This window comes from Camellia sinensis, chromosome 10 (genome assembly GCF_055761805.1).
Source record: "Camellia sinensis isolate YWXY chromosome 10, ASM5576180v1, whole genome shotgun sequence".
NCBI classification, from domain to species: domain Eukaryota; kingdom Viridiplantae; phylum Streptophyta; class Magnoliopsida; order Ericales; family Theaceae; genus Camellia; species Camellia sinensis.
Window position 1 is genome coordinate 164,194,264 of NC_138970.1, and position 5,989 is coordinate 164,200,252.

Below are 5,989 nucleotides of genomic sequence, written 5' to 3' on the forward strand. Positions count from 1 at the left end.
AACAATTTTCAAGAATGTGTTGCAAGCCATATCTTGAAAGAATTATCACACACAAATTTTAAATAGTAATTTACGTTTCTAAGATTAAAAGGAAAAATGCTAGCCATAGATGATGAACAAGACATGAATGACCTATGTAACATGTCTTCTTTTATTTCTTTTTATCCACTTTATTTCTTTTTTCTTTTTCCTTGGAAAATCTATAAATCCAAGATCTAAACATAATATAAACACCAACAAAACAAATAAGAAACATTGTCCAGTGATTCGACTCCCAAGCAAATCAGGATTCCAGAGAGTAATTTATAAACAATTGGAAAGTTTTCTCACCATTTCCAATAGAATTAACAAAAACATAATTCCTCTAAAAAAACAACAATCACATGCTACGTAGAAAACAAGTTTAAAAAAACAACCAATCGATGTCTTCAAAGTAGTAGAAATTTGCAAAAAATAAAGAAGAAGATAAAGAATCAACCTTTAGAAAATAACAAACAGAAAAAAAATCCTTGTCAATAACAAACAACCAAGTACAAACAGAAAGAGTTGTATGAACATAATTTCATTCGAATTTCAAGCTGGTAGATAAGATTAGATATATGATGCGTAATTAGTACATCAAATAATTTAAATGAAGTGAACATAAGAATATGCCTCTGTTTATTAATGGATTCCAAGCATCATTGTCAATAATAGCTCCATTGAATTGACTAACCGATAGATGAACAAGTTACAACATGAAGTAGATAAGCCACAAACCCTCCAGCAAGTGATAGGAGTATTACATAGCGAGTAGCAACCACAGAGATAAAAAATCCTTTAAATGACTGACAAGTTTTAATAAGAGAAAAAAGAAGAACTGTTCATGTATGTTCAACTGCTACAGTAGCCCAAGACTTATGTGATCGCTGCTTTATCAACTCAAGTAATCACCAAGTAGAATTGGCATGTGGCTAGTGGGTGTAACTATGTGTGTTGTTTTCTTTCTTGGGGGAGAGACAAAGGTAGCAAAAGGCAGAACAAGAAAAAAAAGGAAGAGAAAAGGAAGAAATAAAAGAAAATCATATTATAAAATTGACAAAGGATCCCTTGATGGGTCTTGGTAATGATCCTTCTGGTGACAGAAACTGATTTATACATCAATTTCACATTTTTCTAGTTTTTCTTAGTGAATACAACCTTACCTACTAAAAATAAAAAAAATAGAGAACTACTAATAATTGCAAAAGTCGTCCTAAAAAAGTTACAGTTCGGTTGATAGTGTTACCAAAGATGGGCAAATGGATGTAAAAAGGGATCCCATAGCATAAATAATGCAGTCAACAAACCTCAATTGGTCCAGGACAGTTGGATTTACATTGGAAAAAACCTATTCAATAGAAAGCAGACATTATTCACACAGCAGACAAAAGAAATCACAGATATACTAACATAAAATTTTATAATCATGCAATATCAGAATATCAGATATACTGAAACAAAAATCCATATATACATCTAGACATCTAATATTCGCACACAATTCATGCAGAGTACACATCATCCAAGTAGCAAGTTGAGGCAAGAGTGTATTGCATCTACATGGACAATTTACTTCAATTGAATATAAAGGAAGACAAAAAATTTATGACCTATTTAGAGATAGGATATAGAGATTCCAAAAAATGCCAGTAACTTTGCTTCCTCTAGGACTTCTTCGCTACAATTGCATCATGTACATATATTGTGAGATACCATCAAATTAATAGAGAGAGAGAGAGAGAGAGAGAGAGAGAGAGAGAGATTGAAAACACACCAAATCGTTATTGAATCCAAATTACTATGATCTCTGTTAGAAACCAAATCGATTTACTCAAACTTATATATATCTACAAAAAAAATTGAAGAAGATGAAGAATAAATTATATAAGATCTCAGAATATGTATGTATATATATGTGTGTGTGTGTGTGTGTGTGTGTGTAAAGCTAAAAAAAATGATAGAAAATCTTAGAAAATTGTGCATCAAGATGAAGATCTCAGCAACCATGAAAACCATTGATTTACCTTCCGATTGAAGCCGGATCTTCAACGATCGATTCGGATTGAAGCTGAGATCAGTGGCTGAGATCTTAATCGACTCGGATTAAAGTTACAATAGGTAAGATCGATTGAAGCTGAGATCAGTACAAAGATTGATTCGGATTAAAGTGAAGATTGATTCTGATATAAGGTGGCACAAAGATTGATTCGGATTGAAACTAAAGATCGATTGAAGTTGAAGATCGATTGAGTCCTAGACAGAAGAAATAGTTGAGATCGAGAGTCCTAGTGAAGATCGATTCTGATATCGCGTATTTGACAACCTTTAGCAACAGAGGAAATAGCTAAGATTGATTGAGTCCTAGTGAAGATCGATTCTATATCGCGTATTTGACAACCTTTAGCAACCAAATTAATTGGTCTCCAGCTTTTACCCACCTCATAGACGCGCGGGTGTGAGGGAAGTGTCGAAATGAACGTACGTGTTAACTTTTTGGTTCCTAATGTTGTGTTTGGTTGGGGGATTTGGAGAGGGATTTGAAAAGGGAAAGAGAAAAGGTGTGTGAAATTATGTGAAATGTAGGTATATTTTTTTCACATTTCACCTACCTTTTCCATTTCCCTTTCCCTTTCCAAATCCCTCCTCAAATCCCTCAACCAAACACAGCATAAAAGTCTCTAAATAAATTTTTTTTGGCCTATTCTAAAAGAATATGGTGTGTTTGTATAATTTTTCCTTAAAGTTTATTTTTGTCCCTAAATGATAGTTTTTAGAGACTAAATTCAATTAGTCCCTAAATATTAGTCTCTAAATCACTATTTTCTTGTAGTGAATATAATTACTTTCGTTATATTTGTTTTTTTTAAAATATAGATGATAAGTATAATTTTAGAATAGATTATTTATTTATTTTAAATAAAATATAAATTACGTGGTTATAATTATTGGATTAATCTAACTTTTTAATGAATAACCTGCACATGGAGACTGAAAAATTAACGAATTAAATTATCAAAGTGTAGTATTTGGTGAGCTTAGAAGTTGAGAATATCGTAGACAAGAGAGAAACTACTTTTAAAAAAAGAATAAATAAAGACTCCCAACTTAACGTTTGTTTCAGAATTTTTTTTTAGCGTATTTTTGACTTTTTACAAAAAAATGTAAAAAAAAATTGAAAGAATAAGTTGACCTTTTGGATTGATTTTTTAACTAAAATCTTGTCGTCCCATGCACCCTGTTAGTGCCTAAATTTCCTATAGCATAGCATACTTTGCTACTCAATTTGAAACATAGCTTTATTCACCTTCATTGATCCTTCCACCTAGTAAGTGTATATATATATATACCTCTAACTTCCCCTTTCAAATTTCCAAGCAAGACACAAAGTTCCCACTTCATATCAAGATGGCAACCAATGTGTCCCCTATCTACCCATTGATTCTTCTTCTATTGTTTATGCTCTTCTTTCACTCTATTTCATTGAGCCCCAATGGTGAACAATCCAAACCCTTTGAGTTTCTCAAGCACTTTCACGGAACCCATAAAGGAGATAAGGTGCAAGGGCTAGGTGTACTCAAAAAAGTACCTCAAAAAATTTGGGTATCTAAACTATCCTCACCCTTCCAATGGTACCCATGTTGATGACTTTGATGAGCTTTTAGAGAAAGCCATCAAAACAGACCAACTCAATTATCACCTAAATTCGACTGGGATATTAGACGCGGCCACCTTGACCAAGATGATGATGCCACGGTGCGGTGTACCAGATATTAACAATGGCAAAACCTCGATGAGGTCGGGGAAGAAGAATCATGTCCAGTACTCAGGCTCTAGCTTCATCCATACTGTGGCTCACTATAACTTCTTTCTGGGATGGCCCAGATGGCCAGCTTCTAAAACCCATCTCACCTATGCATTTCTCTCACGGGCCGATGTCCTAGGCCCGCCGTGTGCCCAGGCCTTTGAGAATTGGGATTCAGTGACCCATTTCACTTTTGAAGAGATCCAAAACTATGATGTGGCTGATGTGAAGATTAGCTTTCAAATTGGTGACCATGGGGATAGGGTTGGGGCATTTGATGGACCACATGGGGTTTTGGCCCATTCTTTTGCACCCGACGATAGGAGGGTTCATTTTGATGGGCAGGACCTATGGTCAATGATCCCGTTTGGAAACTGTGGCTTCACATGAAATTTGGTGTATATCATAGAATTTACAATAATTTATTTGTTTCAGAATTGAGGAAATGCATATATGTGATGACTATTTTAATTCCTTATTATCCTAAAATATTAGTAACAGATATTGTAGAGATCCTAATTTTTTGTAATTACACATGAAACCCTGAGCCTTAGGTTAATAGCATTTTAGCTCCTAGTTTCGTAAAAGTCGGCAAAATGGCCCAATACAAAATAATTTTTCCGTATATTATCATAATTAAATCCTAGAACACCATTTTATAATTGGAAATACCCTAAAACTTGGTTTTTATTTATTTACCTCCTAGTTTCTAAATTAATTCATACATTTTATTTATTTATTTATTTGTTTTGTTCTTTCATTTATTATTTATTTGAACATGAATATTTACATAGGTATTATAAATATTATTTTGGAGAAAATTGGTTGAGAAAATATCTAGATATTTACTATTTTCCTTAGCCATTAAGTTAGAGGGCAAAATGGTCTTTTTAACCTAAACTTATTGTCTATAAATTGAGAGCATTGTCTCAATTCCTTGCTCACGTTTCAGCAGCCAAGGAGAGGGTGAGAGAAGGAGAGTGTGACTAGGGGGAAGTAAATAAAAAAAAAAAAAAAAAAGAGGAAGAGAATGCGCTTTCTTGAGTCAAGGTAAGAACATATCTCTCCCTTGTCTTCTTCAATTCTTTTACTCATCTCAAACTATTGTCTAGATGCCCTCTTGTGTTGTATATTAATAGCAAATAGGGTTTTTAGTGTGTATGAAAGTGTGGGTACGGTCTAGTGACTTGTCTTGCAATTTTGTCAAACTATGCACTGCTGCAACTTCTCTAATTTGAAAGAAATATCAAATTTATTTATTTCTCAAATCTGAATTTAATATAGGATATTGGATGTGTTTAGATCTTGTGATAATTTTATTAGCCCCATGTGTTTTTAGGGCTTGTGTAGGTGTTGATTTCCGACCACACAACCAAAAGGGGGAACTCAGCTGGAGAGCATTGGCAGAATAGATTAAGCCCGAACAACCTGTCACAGAAATGTAAGAATCCTGCGGTGGTTTATCCACTCGGGGACACTCCGACGATCAAGTTCGTAATCTTATCTCTCACAGATATCAATACAAGTACTTAAACTTCAACAATGAAAGCATAAAAGTATCTCAAATAAAGCATACCTTAGACCCACGATGGTGCCTTACTTTTATAATGATCAGTGTCCAACTTCCCTTAGAAGTCTTACTTCATGGGACTCTATCCTTTACAAGGATAACATTTATCACAACTCATACTATTCAGATTAAGATGAACTCTCTCAAGAGTCTCATCTCTATCCAAATAGGTAGTTTGATGTCATCTAGGACTCTAGTCCTCTATCTAAATATCTTAGATTTTGGTATTATCGCACCATATCTCGGCATCATGGTTTACCCACGTGACACCTCAGCTAACAACCTCGGCCACATGGACTACCCAAAAACATGTCCGCACAACTGCTCTCTAGGTTGTATTACCTCGACAAACTGAGGTGATAGAACCTATACATGTACTCCTCCGACCGAGATCGTGACTTGTCGACGCCAAGAAATAAGGACTCATATGTCCACTCGTCAAGAATCAAGAATCAAGAATCAATAACCAAGAACCATCATGTTCTATCTCATCTAGGTCCAACATCTCAATAGAGATCACACTACTAGTAGAGATCATGACTTGCTAGTTCAAGAACATCAAGATCCTAGTATCATCTCATAAGAAACCAAGAATA

At 34.4% G+C, this 5,989-nt stretch overlaps 1 pseudogene; it reads left to right on the forward strand.

Moving 5' to 3' along the window:
* The first annotated feature begins 3,760 nt into the window (after window positions 1-3,760).
* On the forward strand, window positions 3,761-4,213 carry LOC145800829 (metalloendoproteinase 3-MMP pseudogene; annotated as a pseudogene).
* The last annotated feature ends 1,776 nt before the right edge of the window (window positions 4,214-5,989 follow it).